This window comes from Hyla sarda, chromosome 3 (assembly GCF_029499605.1).
Source record: "Hyla sarda isolate aHylSar1 chromosome 3, aHylSar1.hap1, whole genome shotgun sequence".
NCBI classification, from domain to species: Eukaryota; Metazoa; Chordata; class Amphibia; order Anura; family Hylidae; genus Hyla; species Hyla sarda.
The window spans coordinates 81508012-81525150 of NC_079191.1; the positions used below are offsets into that span (position 1 = coordinate 81508012).

The 17139-nt window shown below is 40.9% G+C and overlaps 1 long non-coding RNA gene across 1 annotated transcript in view; it reads right to left on the reverse strand.

Annotated features, from left to right (window-relative positions):
• Positions 1 to 17139, reverse strand: part of LOC130361430 (uncharacterized) — a 52812-nt gene that overhangs the window by 31983 nt on the left and 3690 nt on the right. The gene's annotated exons all lie outside the window — the stretch shown is intronic.

Below are 17139 nucleotides of genomic sequence, written 5' to 3' on the forward strand. Positions count from 1 at the left end.
TAATGCCCCTGTGCTTCTTCATATATAATGCCCATGCTCCTCACATAAAATTCCCCTAGTTCCCCTCGCATACAATGCCCCGGTGCCCCAAACATAGTAAAAAAAAAAAAAACTATTATATTCACCTAATCCACGTTCCCACTAGCAGGTCTCTCCCTGGGAAGTAGGTGGGAGGACCCTGAATCACATGCAGGATGCAGTCTATCAGCAGCCAGTCACCCCTGTGATGTCACAGCCCTATATATTCAGCAGCCATTTTGCGGCTCGTCATATCATTCATTACACTGCATAGAGATAGGACGGACATTGCTGTGTGTGTGTTACACAGAAAAGCTCATTCCAGCAGCGTTTCACATCCTAGTCACATCAGCGTTCTGGTGGACAGAGAGCAGTGTTTTTTTCACTGAAAAGGATTTTTACTGCAGCCATTAACCTCCCAGTCACTTTCTTCAGCATTGTATTACAGAGAGCGGCAGATAGCTGTGTGTTGTCTCATACAATTAAACAAGCTGCCTCAGCTTCATAAACCTTAGCAGAGGAGGCAGGAATAATTTTTCAGCGCAATTCTGTGTCTTTTTTCCACAACAAATCATCTGCTTGTTATACTAGTCTGTAAACGGTATAATAACCAGCAGTCCATTCCTAATAGTCTTTGACAGAGTGCAATTTTGTGTTTAGTACACAGCTTTTGTGTGCTGCACTGTTGTGCACTGCTGGTGTTGTACAAAAATATGTTGTTTTTTTAAGCGTACTGTACCGCATTTTCTGCCCTCATAAGTGCATACCACATACTTACATCTAAGTAGTGTACTATTTTGTACCTGTTAATCTGTCAAGGGCCTAGATACCATGAAAGTCCAGGCAAAAGTAATCACCGGCTGGTGTTTTTCTAAAATATGTTTTTTTAAGTATACAGTAGTGCATTTTTCTGCCCTCATAAGTGCATACCACATTCCTACATCTAAGTGGTGTACTATTTTGTACCTGTTAATCTGTCAAGGGCCTAGATACTGTGAAAGGACAGCCAAAAGTAATCACCGGCTGTTGTTTTACTCCAATACGTTTATTAATTGTACAGCGCATTTTTCTGCCCTCATAAGTGCATACCACATACGTAGATCCAAGTAGTGTACTATTTTGTACTTGTTAATCTGTCAAGGGCCTAGATACTGTGAAAGTCCAGGAAAAAGTAATCACCGGCTGGTGTTTTACTAAAATACGTTTTTTTAAGTGTGCTGTACCGCATTTTTCTGCCCTCATAAGTGCATAACTGCTTACCACATACGTATATCTAAGTAGTGTATTATTTTGTTCAAGTTAATCTGTCAAGGGCCTAGATACTGTGAAAGTCCAGGCAAAGGTAATCACCGGCTGGTGTTTTACAAAAATACAGAGTTTTTAAGCGTACTGTAGCGCATTTTTCTGCCCTCATAAGTGCACAACGGCATACCACATATGTATATCTAAGTAGTGTAGTATTTTGTACCTGTTAATCTGTCAAGGGCCCAGATACTGTGAAAGTCCAGGCAAAAGTAATCACCGGCTGGTGTTTTACTCTCATCATTTTTGAAGCGTACAGTACCACATTTTTCTGCCCTCATAAGTGCATACCACATACCTACATCTAAGTAGTGTACTATTTTCTAACTGTTAATCTGTTAAGGGCCTAGATACTGTGAAAGTCCAGGAAAAAGTAATCACCGGCTGGTGTTTTACTCCAATACGTTTTTTAATAGTACTGTAGAGCATTTTTCTGCCCTCTTTGTTCAACAACAAATGGTCTGCTGGTTATACTAGTCTGTAGATGGTATAATACATACCCAGCAGTCCACTCCTAATAGTCTGTGAGAGAGTGCAATTTTGGGTTTATTACACAGCGACTGTGTGCTGCAGCACTGTTGTGTACTGCTGGTGTTGTGCAAAAATACGTATTTTTTTCCCCTTTGTTGGGGAACACCAAACCTCCCAAACTTTTTCAAAGGGCATGTTTTTTAAACTAACTATTTAACTTTTTAATTGCTGCTCAACAGATGATAAGGGTGCTGACTTCATTTTTCACTTAAGAGCTGAAAAGTGTCAATTCAGTTTTCTAATACAAGACAGCAAACACATAACAATTATTTAAATGACAAAATCTTTCAAATATAAATAACAGTTACAAAACAACACAATCATATATTGTGAATCCTAACAAACAAACATATAAAATAGTTATAGACACTCTAAGCAAGTGCCCTGAGGAAAACTCTATTTTGCTTATAAAAATTAAATACTGGCAAGGCATGTTAACTTTACATAATATAATGCAAAAACATACAAAAATGTTAGCACAGTTAAGAAATGTGCCAAAAACTACAAATGTCATTGGCATAAATAGTACTACTGCAAGTGTCAGGATCCGGATACTGTGAGGATACTGGTGGTGGATCCTCTGTGACAGTGGGGTGATGACGTGGGCCGTACCAGGGGAACGGAGTCTAAGGGTTTACTGGTTTTCACCAGAGCTCGCTGCAAAGCGGGATGGACTTGCAGCGGCAGGTAACCCCAGGTCGTTCCACCCGATAGCGACTCAACCCCAACTGACGGCTGAAATAGGCGCGGTACAAGGGATTAGGCAAGAGCAAGGTTGGACGTAGCAGAAGGTCAGGGCAGGCAGCAAGGATCGTAGTCAGGGGCAACTGCAGACGGTCTGGAACACTGGCTTGGGACATACAAGGAACGCTTTCACAGGCACAAGGGCAACAAGATCCGGCAATGCTGGGAAGGGCAAGTGAGTTTATATAAGGATGGTACAGGTGTGATCACTAATTGGGCCAGGCACCAATTAAATCGCAGAGAGCCGGCGCGCGCGCCCTAGGGAGCGGGGCCGCGCGCGCCGGGGCTGAGCCGTCGGAGGACAGGACGGGTAAGGAGACTGGGATGTGAGCCGTGAGCGGGCGCGTCCCGCTGCGCGGGTCGCATCCCCGCCGGTGACATTAATGCAGCGCTCCTGGTCAGTGGGTCGGCGTAACAGCAAGTAGTCAACTGCAAAAAATTTTTATTAAAAATTCAGATATTGAATCCAGAGATCATTGTCTTGTTTCATTTTTTCATCTTGTTTCATCTTTCATCGTGTTTTCTTCATTATTGCCAAGAACTCCATGGCCAGCCTGTATTTCCAGTAGAACTATAAGAGTATGGATTTGGCACCTGATTCTGATTTGAAGAAGAGGATGGATCTGCATAATTGTACTGCATATTGGCACCAAAGGGGCCAGAAACTGAATACATGTGTGCTTGAATCTGTCCATTGAAATCAGAGTAAGGCTGGTTTGTATTATAGGAATTTGGCATTGCAAATGCAGATGACTGATTATAAGGATTGGTTGACTGTGTATTGTAGGAAACGTGGGTATTCTTGAGTTACTCTCTCAGCATTATTGCCTTGTTGATACCATTAATAAAATTAATATTGCCAAGGACTAGCAGAAACAGGGAACTGTGGATACTGACCACCGGCTGTTGGAATTGACTGACTATCCCAGGTGGTAGATTTATCTTTTTTAAGTTCCTCAGTTCCATTAGGCTTTAAGTCGTTCATTCTTTGTTGTGGATCTTCAGTTGCAGAATTAAGTTGTATATCATGTTTTCCTGTTCCTTCGATGAGCCAATGTTACTGGAACACACAATACTCATAATGTCATCTAATGAAGGATCCTTTTCTTCAGAGAACGTATGTATCATTTTCTTATTTTTAATGTCAGGTGGTATTCTGGCATTTTCTGATTATAAAGGAATTTTGGAATCTGGGACACAGGTAAAAATAAGTATTTTTAAGTGTACTGTAGCACATTTTTCTGCCCTCCTGAGTGCATACTGCATACCTATATCTAAGGAGTGTACTATTTTGTACCTGTTAATCTGTCAAGGGCCTATATACTGTGAAAGGACAGCCAATAATACACACCAGCTGCTGTTCTAGACAAATACTGTTTTAAGCGTAGTGAAGCGTATATACGCAATAAGTATGTCGATTAGAGTAGTGCCAGGATATGCACAGTGGAGTGGCAGAAGGCTAAATTCATCAGGCGCAGGCAGAGGTCGCAGCAGAGTAGGAGCGTGTGGCAACCGGAGTCACAGCGAGAGATTTGAGCAGCCGGTGTCAGCTAGCAGTCATGTCTCGACCAACAACCCAGCAGCCATGATTGATTGGTTCACGGGGTCATCAACTCCATCCCAAGTGACATCCAACACCCCCAGTCAACAGTCGGTGGGTTCCTCAGACTCAACCCTCAGTTGGCATGGCCCTCATGCTGCTGCTGCCACCTCAAGGCTCTCTCACTGTGCTGCCATGTGACATGTGACTCCTTGTTAAATTTGGTCTTTTGTACCCACAAGCCGGGGCCCGGGGCACTTAAACTTGGGAGTTAAAATTTAAATGTAAAAATCCTCAATTTCAATTTAAAAATCTTAAATTTCAATGGACTCCTCATGCTTCAGCCACCTCCAGGCTGTGCAATTCAGCCACTATATGGTCTCATGATTCAGCCACCTCCAGGCTGTGTTATTCAGCCACTATATGGTCTCTTCATGCTGCCACAAACTCCAGGCAGTCATTCAGTCACTATATGGTCTCCTCATACTGATCTCCAGGCAATGTCATTGTGCTGCCATGGGACATGTGACTCCTTGTTAAATTTGGTCTTTTGTACCTACACACCGGGGCCCAGGGCACTAAAACTTGGGAGTTAAAATTTTAATGACAAAACCCTCAATTTAAATTTCAAAATCTTAAATTTCAAACTCTTAAATGACAAAATCTTAAATTTCAATTGTCTCCTCATGCTTCAGCCACCTCCAGGCTGTGCAATTCAGCTACTATACGGTCTCCTCATGCTGCCACAAACTACAGGCAATCATTCAGCCTCTATATGGTCTCCTCATATTGATGCCATCTCCAGGCTCTGTCATTGTGCCGCCTTGTGACATGTGACTCCTTGTTAAATTTGTCTTTTCTACCCACGGGCCGGATCCCAGGGCACTAAAACTTGGGAGTTAAAATTTCAATTTCAAAATCCTCAATTTCAATTTTAAAATCTTAAATTTCTATTTAAAAATCTTAAATTTCAATGGTCTCCTCATGCTTCAGCCACCTCCAGGCTGTGCAATTCAGCCACTATATGGTCTCCTCATGCTTCAGCCAACTCCAGGCTGTGCCATTCAGCCACTATATGGTCTCCTCATGCTGCCACAAGCTCCGGGCAGTCATTCAGCCACTATATGGTCTCCTCATAATGATGCCATCTCCAGGCTCTGTAATTGTGCAGCCATGTGACTCCTTGTTAAATTTGGTCTTTTGTACCCACACGCTGGGGCCCGGGGCACTAAAACTTGGGAGTTAAAATTTAAATTTAAAAATCTTAAATTTCTATTTAAAAATCTTAAATTTCAATGGTCTCCTCATGCTTTTGCCAATTCCAGGCTGTGTCATTCAGCCACTATATGGTCTCATCATGCTTCAGCCAACTCCAGGCTGTGTCATTCAGACAATATATGGTTTACTGATGCTGCTGGGCCTGGGTCTAAAAATGTTTATGGTAGCACTAACTACCTCAATTTCAATTAAAAAATCTTAAATTTCAATGGTCTACTTCTGCCAACTCCAGGCTGTGACATTCAGACACCATATGGTATCCTCATGCTTCAACCAACTCCAGCTGTGCCATTCATCCAATATATGGTTTTCTGATGCTTCAGCCAGCTACAGTCTGTGTCATTCAGCAACTACATGGTTTAGTGATGCGGCTGGGCCTCGGACATTACCTATATGTGTTTATGGTAGTACTAGGTACCATACATCTTCAATGGAAATTTCAAAATTCATCTTTTAATCTTAGGGATTGTGAAGCCCTAGTGTCTATTCATGATGCTGCCAGCTCCAGGCTGTGTCATTCAGCAACTACATGGTCTCCTCATACTGATGTCTCCTCCAGGCTCTGTCATTGTGCTCCCATGTGACATGTGACTCCTTGTTAGATTTGGTCCTTTGAACCCACACGCCGGGGCTGGGACACTAAAATTTTGGAGTTAAAATTCCAATGTAAAAATCCTCAATTTCAGTTTAAAAATCTTAAATCTCTGGTTTCCTCGTGCTTCTGCCAACTCCAGGCTGTGCCATTCAGACACTATATGGTCTCCTCTTGCTTCAGTCAACTCCAGGCTGTGTCATTCAGCCACTACATGGTCTCCTCTTGCTTCAGCCACCTCCAGGCTGTGTCATTTAGCTAATATATGGTTTACTGATGCTGCACTATCTACCATAAATCTTCAATTTAAATTTCAAAATTCATCTTTTAATCTTAGGGATTGTGAAGCCCTAGTGTCTACTCATCCTGCTGCCAGCTCCGGGCTGTGTCATTCAGCAACTATATGGTCTCCTCATGCTGCCAACACCTCCACGCTGTGCCATTCAGACACTATATGGTCTTCTCATGCTGCCAACACCTCCGCGCTGTGTCATTCAGCCACTATATGGTCTCCTCATGCTTCAGCCACATCCAAGATGTGTCATCCAGCCACTATATGGTCTCTTCATGCTGCCAACACCTCCATGCTGTGTTATTTAACCATTATATGGTCTCCTTATGCTGCCAACAAATCCACGCTGTGTCATTCAGCCACTATATGGTCTCCTCATGCTTCAGCCAAATCCAAGCTTTGTCATTCAGCAACTATATGGTCTCCTCATGCTGCCAACACTTTCACGCTGTGTCATTTAGCCACTATATGTTCTCCTCATGCTGCCAACACCTCCAAGCTGTGTCATTCAGCCACTATATGGTCTCCTCATACTGATGCCACCTCCAGGCTCTGTCATTGTGGCACTCTGCGACAGTCATTCTAAGGGTACGTTCCCACGAGCAGATTTTTGCAGTGGATTTCGCTGCGGATCCGCTGGTGAAGGCCCGCTTTATGCTGTCTTTACATGTGCCTGCTCGTAGCGGCAATACGGCGCTACAAGCAGACACACTGCGATGTGCGAGTCGCAGTATAATCGCACATCGTGGGAGCTCTCTGCCTAGCTCAGAGCAGGGAGAGTGGCCGCGATGTGCGAGTACGCCGCGCACATGGCTGCAGTGTGTCTGCTCATCGTGACGTATTGCCGCTACGAGCAGGCACATGTAAAGACAGCATAGAGCAGGCTTTCACCAGTGGATCCGCAGCGTAAAATATGCTGTAAATCCGCTCGTGTAAATGTACAGTACACTCCATATGCATGTTAGAACAAAGCAAAGTGCTCTACACCCCTATTGGGGCTCTCTGTAGTCCAGAAATAACAAAGGCTGTCAGGGCATGCTGGGAGTTGTAGTTTTGCAACAGCTGGACAGCCACAGGGGATTACTGATGTTGTATGTCAATCTTGGCCCATGCTGCCTGATATTGAACTGTCAATGTCAGGGGCGTCACTCGTCAGACGTCCCGGCAGAGTGTCTGGTTAGGAGAAACAAATGTAACGCACCCACGGGGAGTAGCGACATTTTAATAAAAATTGGCAAAAATCCCTTAGATAACAGCTTTTTTTTTTCAGCCACGCAGAGAGCAGCACTACTCAAATAGAACTCCCAGGAGGTAACAGTATGTCAAACATGTGATGTAATAACCATTGTCCACCAGAGAGCAGCACTGAGCAGAAATAACACTGCTCCTGCTCATTCTTCATCAGTGAGGGTCCGATGCTGTAGGGACTCGGGAATGCACATTCATACACATGAATGTGACTGGTAGGTGTCACATTGTTTTGTCCAAAAGGTCTTTAGTGCAGTTCAATGTGCATTTCTATAATAAACATGTAGATAATCTATCTTTTGTTTTTCTATCTTAGATGCACTATTTCCAGGATGTGTCGCATTTCACGACTTAGAGCAAGAAGTTGGATGAAGGCATTGCCCCTGGAATCATGAACATACACGGACACAAATAATAGAGGTAACCTCCTTTAGTATGCCCAGAGGAAGGGCAATACAGTAGCCATGGATTCCCTACAGGTTTCCTCCCCTCTGGAGGTTTTTCCTGTCCTGAGTGTTACTGTACGCTCTTTGTGAGTGATGGGAGGTTACAAAAGAACCCTACACAAACATGTTAATAAATATATAAATAAAGTTCCCCTTTTTTAAACTGTTCTATGACTTGTTTGACTCATTTCTTTTATTACTGTGTGTGAAAAATACACGTGTCCAGATTTTCTGCAGCTGATCTGCTGCTTTTTATTTTATGCTGCTTATATTCAGCTGCGTATTTTCAGACCCTTATTTTCTGCAGAACAAAAAAGCTGTATAAAATAAGCAGCTGAAAATAAGCATCTGGAAATCTGCAGCAAAATAAAATAAATAGAACTAAAAAAAAGTAAATAGAGTTACACTGCAACCCACAAATGGCCGCAACCCAGCTGATGGGTCGCGGACACTTTTAGGCCCATCAAACTCTTTAGTACCAGGCCCATGGTGCTCTTAATTTGGCTCTGCTCCACATATATATATATATATATATATATATATATATATATATGTATATATATATATATATATATATATATATATATATATCACAAAATAATAATACAACAAAATAAAATTTACCCTAGAAAAAAGGGCCCAGAACAGACCCTGGAAGTGCCTGAGGCAACGTTTGCAAGGTTTACTTGTTTACCTGACAGGACAACAGGACAACATCCCACTAGGGTTGCCACCTTTCTTGCAAAAAAAAATATATTACCATTTTTGTTTAGATGTGACTTTTTGAACACTTTTTTTTTAATTAAATTCAAGAGTTGCAGTTAGTTACTAACTACAACTCCCAGCATGCCCTGATACAGCCTGTAGCTGGGCAGCGGCCCTAAATGAAACTACAACTCCCAGCATGTTGGACTATATAGTAGTACAGTCATGGCCATTAATGTTGGCAAACCTGAAATTTTTGAAGAGAATGATATATTTTTTACAGAAAAGGATTGCAGTAACACATGTTTTGGTATACAAATTTTATTCCCTTTGTGTGTATTGGAACTACCATATATACTTATATACTTGATTATAAGCCGAACCGAATATGAGCCAAGGCCCCTAATATCACCCCAAAAAACGAGGAAAACCTATTGACTCGAGTATAAGCCTAGGGTGGAAAATACATCATCACTCCCCCCCCCCCGTCATCATCATCCCGCCCTCCACTGTCATCATCCCGACTCCCACTGTCATCATCCAGACCCCCCTCATCCCCCTATCATACAGATCCCCCTTGCCCCCCTATCATTATCCAGACCCCCCTCATACCCCCCTGTCATCATCCAGACCCCCTTTCTTGTTCTCTACTCACCTCCCCAGTTGCAGGTCTGTCAGTCCTTTCCTAGCAGCCATCCAACGTCGCTGCAGGGACCGTCCGACTTCCAGTGGGGAGGGTGAGCTGGTTCGGGCCATCCATCTTGACAGAGAGGCCCTCCTCTCCACTGCGGGCTGGCCCTGGACTAGTGACGCTGCATTGACGACGACGCGTAGGGATGCCACTGATGTCACGGACTTCTGCTGCGCACGGACGTCCCTGTACGGCAGCATTAATGCAGCGTCACTAGTCCAGGGCCAGCTCACCCTCCCCACTGGAAGTCAGATGGTCCCTGCAGCATAGATGGGCGACGATGGATGGCCAAGCCCATCCCCTCGCCACCCCCTCCGGTATGCCTGTGTTTTTTTTTCCCCATCACTCAAGTATAAGCCGACATTTTCAGCACAAAAATAGTGCTGAAAAACTCGGCTTATACTCGAGTATATATGGTAAACCGCAAAAGCAAATTGGACATAATGTCACACCAAACTCCAAAAATGGTCTGGACAAAATTATTGGCACCCTTTCAAAATTGTGTAATAATAAGATTGTTTCAAGCATATGATGCTCCTTTAAACTCACCTGGGGCAAGTAACAGGTGTGGGCAATATAAAAATCATACCTGAAAGCAGATAAAAATTAGAGACGTTCACTTAGTCTTTGCATTGTGTGTCTATGTGTGCCACATTAAGCATGGACAACAGAAAGAGGAGAAGAGAACTGTCTGAGGACTTGAGAACAAAAATTGTGGAAAAATATCAACAATCTCAAGGTTACAAGTCCATCTCCAGAGATTTAGATTTGCCTTTGTCCACAGTGCACAACATTATCAAGAAGTTTGCAACCCATGGCACTGTAGCTAATCTCCCTGGGCGTGGAAGGAAGAGAAAAATTGATCAAAGGTGTCAACGCAGGACAGTCCGGATGGTGGATAAGCAGCCCCAAACAAGTTCCAAAGATATTCAAGCTGTCCTGCAGGCTCAGGGAGCATCAGTGTCAGCACGAACTATCCGTCAACATTTAAATGAAATGAAACGCTATGGCAGGAGACCCAGGAGGACTCCACTGCTGACACAGAGACATAAAAAAGCAAGACTACATCTTGCCAAAATTAACTTGAGTAAGCCAAAATCCTTCTGGGAAAACGTCTTTTGGACAGATGAAACCAAGATAGAGCTTTTTGGTAAAGCACAACATTCTACTGTTTACCAAAAACGGAATGAGTCCCACAAAGAAAAGAACACAATACCTACAGTGAAATATGGTGGAGGTTCAATGATGTTTTGGGGTTGTTTTGCTGCCTCTGGCACTGGGTGCCTTGAATGTGTGCAAGACATCATGAAATCTGAGGATAACCAACGGATTTTGGGTCGCACTGTACAGCCCAGTGTAAGAAAGCTGGGTTTGCGTCTGAGATCTTGGGTCTTACAGCAGGACAATGACCCCAAACATATGTCAAAAAGCACCCAGAACTGGATCGCAACAAAGCACTGGAGAGTTCTGAAGTGGCCAGCAATGAGTCCAGATCTAAATCCCATTGAACACCTGTGGAGAGATCTTAAAGGGATACTCCCGTGGAAAACTTTTTTTTTTTTTTTTTTAAATCAACTGGTGCCAGAAAGTTAAACAGATTTGTAAATTAGAAAAATGTGTGCAGCTCACAACCAGGTATTCAAGGTTATTGTGGTTAAAGGATTGATCCCCACCAATCCAAATGGGTAAAAACTAAAACAAAAATTAACCACACCTCAAGAATACTACCCTAGGGTACACAGTGAATAATTGTTTGAGACATAAAATTTTGAAAAAAATGCCGCTTTTATTAAAACAGTATTGTGTAAAAAACCTAAATGGTAAAAAATATTAGAGCAATGTCAATGTTGTCTTAAACTGTCATTGGGCCCTAATGACAGAATTAGAAAATATAAATATAGCAACCACCTAATATAGGATATTCTATAGATGTTAAAAATAAATGCAATTTTTCAACGGCATATATCAATGATCCGGAATTGACTATTAGTCCGGCACTTGTGATGAACAAAAAGGGCTGATAGTCCGGCACTTGTAATAGAAAAGGCAAAGTCACTTAATGGATTTATGTAGAAAAAGCTGCCCATAGTTGTTAAACAAATGCAAAGTTCAATCTCACCCTGGCTGCTGGTCCCGTACTGCGACGGGCCGATAGATGGAATTCTTGTATTGGCTGCAGCAATCCCGGCATGAGAGCCTAGATGGATAAAGGGCTCCGGCAGGAGACTCTCTCGGAAGCAGTCCGTGGTATCGGCAAATACCTGGATTTATGTCGGACCCTCGCTGGAGAGATCGTGGCTGGGTTCTGGTAGTGCAGGCAGCAAGTTGGTAATGCGCTCAGTGGGAGAGGATGTTTGATGAATGCAGCAAGTAGTACACAAAGTTCTGGGCCGGCTTCAGTCTAGGTGGTGCATATGAATCGTGCTCTGTTCAGATTAGATATCAGCCAAGACGCGTTTCAGGGTGCTAAGAACGACCCCTTCCTCAGTAGGCGAATGTGGGAAATAATGAATGTGCAGCCTTTATATGGTGGGTGCACATATGTTCTTGATTAATGGGACAAAAAGAACCTGTGGAATGAACTTGACGGCAAAAACCTGGTAAGTGGACCAACTTGAAACACTGAATTTCAATCTGCTATTAAATGAATAGTTATTATCCCTTTCTATATCTCTTAGATATTCAGTATAAAACAGATTCGGAAATATAATCCCATATACATTTATTAGTATTATACTAGAATTGTCAAATCTAGCTGTTTTTTGGTTTCACATGTTAAAACCTTCACACAAAAGGGAACTGATGTGTTAAAGAAACAGGTGGCACTCCAACACGGGTAACACATGGAGACATCTGAGGTGTGAATTCAAGTCAAGAAGACATGTTTGTGAAAAATATATATATATATATAAATATGTTTGTGAAAGAAGAAAAATACTGTATATAGGTGTGTGAATAGGATTAAAAGAGTATTTAGAGAAAACTGAGAAAGAAGAGAAAGAAATTAAAATAAATGTATAAGATCAAATAGATGGATGTCAATATGAAAAATAAAAAATAAAAATAAGTGATATGGTGTAAACTGAGGTAGATGAAACCAAGGGGATAATAGTAGTGTGAATTGATGTTGAATTGTTGAGGATGTGTGACCAGTGAAAAAGGTTGATAGTGAATATGAAGGTTTTGAATTAGGAAATTATAGTGGGTGTCTGTGAATAAGCAAATGAGAATAGATTCAAATAAAAATAGAAATAAATATAAATTGAAAATAAAAGAGAAAAAATAAGAAATAAAAGTAAATAAAAAAATATAAACATATCTATAAATATATAAATAAAAATAATGATGAAAAATATGAAAATGTGAAAAGATATGAAAAATTGGAAAATTGAAAAAATAGATAAAATGTAAATAAAAATGAAAATATACAAAAATGAAAATAAAATACAAATTGCTGTGAAAATGAAATAAAATAGAATGAAATGCGTGTGAATGCATGATTGTGAATCAGTAATCATAACATACTCTTATCCAAAAATACAAAAGACATAGCCATAATTCTAAAACTCCGGAGAACATAAATGAGAGACCTGTCCTGGAACCGACAACCGCCGTGATTGGAACAACGGCGGATGTCGGTGCCATAGCAGGTCTCTCCAAATAATTCAAAGCTGGAATTCAGCCCTTTGGGCTCTATAGTATCGAATTTGAAAAATTTTTTTGCTCTCTGCTTTAGACATTCTGAGCATGAAACTTCCTCCCCGCCAATCTTTCTTGATGATTTAAAAACCTGCAAATTTTAAACTGGATGGATCCTTTTTGTGTACTTTTGCAAAATGGGCAGATAAGGGGTGTTTTTGTTCTCCATTTTTTTTATTGTTAATGTGCTCTGCTAGTCTAGTTTTTAATTGCCGCTTCGTCCTTCCCACATATTGTTTGTGGCACCCGCATTCCAGAATATATAGGACCCCTTTTGAATTGCATGTAATACATTCGTCTATTTTCCACTTATATTCATTCACTGTGGAATGAATAGTGGTTATTCTTCTAACATCCTTGGATGTTGTACATCCACTACAGGATCTGCAGCGAAAAAAACCTTCATATCCATCCAGGATTGAGTTTTAGTGAATTTGGTGGGAGGTTTAATGGATGGGGCTACTGTGATACCTAAGTTGGGAGCTCGTGTATATATAATCGGAGGATGTTGAGGTATAGTGTCACCAATTATTTTATCCTGTTTCAAAATTTTCCAGTGTTTTTTTATGATTTGTTCTACCTTCATGTGGGTTGTATTAAAGGCAGAACCAATCTGTATTCTGGGATGGATGTTTTTGTATTTGACTCCTGAGGGATGAAAAAATCCTTCCTATCTAAACCTTTGATTTTTTCTAATGAGTTTTGTAAGACAGCTTGTGGATACCCCTTTTCCCGAAACTGACTGGACAATTGGTCTGCTTCATCAAGAAATTTACTGTTATTGGTGCAGTTCCTTTTTAGGCGGCGGTACTGACCTCCAGGAACATTAAGTAGCCACCTGGGTAAATGACAGCTCTCAAAATCAATGTAGCTATTTTTAGCCGTGGGTTTCCTGAAGGTGTTGCATTTTAAACCACCATCTAAAGCTTTAATTTCTAGATCCAGGAATTCTATTTGTGAACTACTAATCGTGGAAGTGAAAACTAAATTAAGTGAATTGGTGTTTAAATTATAAATGAAGTGATTAAGATCTTCTAAAGACCCCTGCCAAATTAAAAAAAAATGTCATCTATATACCCCTGCCAGAGCACCAGGTCCGCACCAAGTTTGGGACTGATGGTATTGTCCTCCCAGGCCGCCATGAAGAGATTGGCGTAACTTAGCGCGCACCTGGTGCCCATGGCGGTACCGGTTTGCTGTAAATAATAATCACCCTCAAAATAAAAATTATTGTGAGTGAGAATAAAATAGATTGCCCGTGTCACCTGTTCTAGCTTGATGTTTCCTCCTAATAAAAATGTTTTGACCGCTTCTATACCCTGATCATGTTGTATTATGGTATAGATGTAGCAATGATGTGGTGTAGCCATGATGTGGTGCCCCTCCCAAGGGAAGGCCTCAACCATGGCCACTACTTGAGAGGTATCTTTAAGGTAAAATTTAGTTTGTTGTACAAAAGGTTGTAAAAAATGTATCTATGTACTGGGATAGGTTCGATGTTAGGGAACCTATCCCAGATACGATTGTCTACCCGGTGGGTTTGTTGGATTTTTGTGAGTTTTGGGTAAACAATAAAACATGGGCAATCTTCCCTCAGTGCTCAGAATAAATTTGCATTCAGTAGAAGTGATTATACCTTTTTCCAGTGCAGTGTGACAGAGTGTGTGTAATTGTGAGGTATAGTCTTCCGTAGGATCTTTGCCCAATTTCATATAGGTGTGAGTATCCCCAAGCTGTCTTAAACATTCTTGATTGTAATTTGTTGTGTCAAGTAGTACCACCCCTCCTCTCTTGTCGGCAGCCTGTATTTTTAAGTTATGATTATTTTGCAGTTCTATTATAGCCTGTTTTTGTTGGGGAGTGATGTTCTTTTTGGTGTATCGTGGGATTTTTAATTTGCGTAGATCGCATTCTACCAATTATCTAAAGGTGATAATGTCTGATCCCATCTCATGTTTAGGAAAAAAACATGATTTGGGTTTGCAATCGGTTTGGATGTAACCTGATTGCACCATCTATTTTTCAACCGGATGTTTGGAAAAATGTTTTTCAGACATAAATTTCGAATGAATTTCTCTAATCCCACGTATACATCAAATTTGTTTAAGGATAACTTGGTGCAAATTTTAAACCTTTGTCTAAGAGTGATTTTTGTGGTTCAGTAAGGTTTTGTGCTCAGATTGATAATGGAGGTTTTTAGTTCTGTTTCCCTATTTTCTGAGGGGGTTGAGGTGCAATTTCTATTTCTGGTTCGTCTGCGAGTGCCCTTTTTCTGGGAATTGGATTTGGAGTGCTATTTGATGGATTTCTGCTACTACAGTGTGTGTTTTTGGTTTGACAGTGATGGGTGTGTTCGGCGTGAGTGGGTGGTGATATTGACTCTGGGATTGTTGGATGGGGGATCTCCTTGGAGTGTATGGTCTGTGGTATGAATGATAGTTTTGATTTTGGTAATTCCTTTTGTATGTCCTGTAAGGTGGGTTGTAGTGTCTCCAGCGTGGTTGCCAGTGGTGATTGTGTTCTTTCAATGGAGTAATGTTTTTGTGTGACCGACCCTGTTCTAAATATGTTGTTGCTGTTCTTCCATAAGTGGAAGATATCTATTTTGTGTAGGGATCGAAAATTGATCATTAATCTGATTATTCTCAGACTTATTTGAATTATTTGTTCTCTGCCACAATAATTTTTTGTTTTTTTTGTTCATTATTTCCAATTCTAATTTATCTAGCTTTTTACATAAAAAATCTTGTTGTTTCATATATTCTGCATTTGTTCAAATTTATCTAATTCTGTCTTCAATCTCTCTATTTCTGTGTCAAAATTCTGTATCAATTCAGTTCTTCTTTCTATGACGAGTCTCACCAATCCCTTAGAGTGATCCCTTAATGTGTCATTCCATTTTTTATTAAAGTCTGGGCTATCCAGGTCTCCAGCTGGGGACCTGGATAAAGTCAAACATTTAGGTACTACATCTAAATCTAATAAGTGGGAAAGACTTTTGACTTCCCACTGATTTTTTTATCTTTTAACCATAAAATTTTCAAGTTTCCTGAAATTTTGTATCAATGACACATCAGTTTGATCACCCTTAGGGGGCTGCTGGGACTCATCCCTAGTAAAAATATAGTTGTCTATAGACTTCTTTTTATTTTCTAAATGTAACCAAATATTCATTGTGTGGTTGGAGCACGTTCACACTGAGGATAAATTGGGTGCAAATTGGAAAAATGTGTGCAGCTCACAACCAGGTATTCGAGGTTATTGTGGTTAAAGGATTGATCCCCACCAATCCAAATGGGTAAAAACTAAAACAAAAATTAACCACACCTCAAGAATACTACCCTAGGGTACACAGTGAATAATTGATTGAGACATAAAGTTTTGAAAAAAATGCAGATTTTATTAAAACAGTATTGTGTAAAAAAAACTAAATGGTTAAAAATATCAGAGCAATGTCAATGTTGTCTTAAACTGTCATTGGGCCCTAATGACAGAATTAGAAAATATAAATATAGCAACCACCTAATATAGGATATTCTATAGATGTAAAAAATAAATGCAATTTTTCAACGGCATATATCAATGATCCGGAATTGACTATTAGTCCGGCACTTGTAATGAACAAAAAGGGCTGATAGTCCGGCACTTGTAATAGAAAAGGCAAAGTCCCTTAATGGACTGATGTAGAAAAAGCTGCCCACAGTTGTTAAACAAATGCAAAGTTCAATCTCACATTGGCTGCTGGTCCCGTACTGCGACGGGCCGATAGATGGAATTCTTGGATTTTGGGTCGCACTGTACAGCCCAGTGTAAGAAAGCTGGGTTTGCGTCCGAGATCTTGGGTCTTACAGCAGGACAATGACCCCAAACATACGTCAAAAAGGACCCAGAACTGGATCGCAACAAAGCGCTGGAGAGTTCTGAAGTGGCCAGCAATGAGTCCAGATCTAAATACCATTGAACACCTGTGGAGAGATCTTAAAGGGGTACTCCCGTGGAAAACTTTTTTTTTTTTTTTTTTAAATCAACTGGTGCCAGAAAGTTAAACAGATT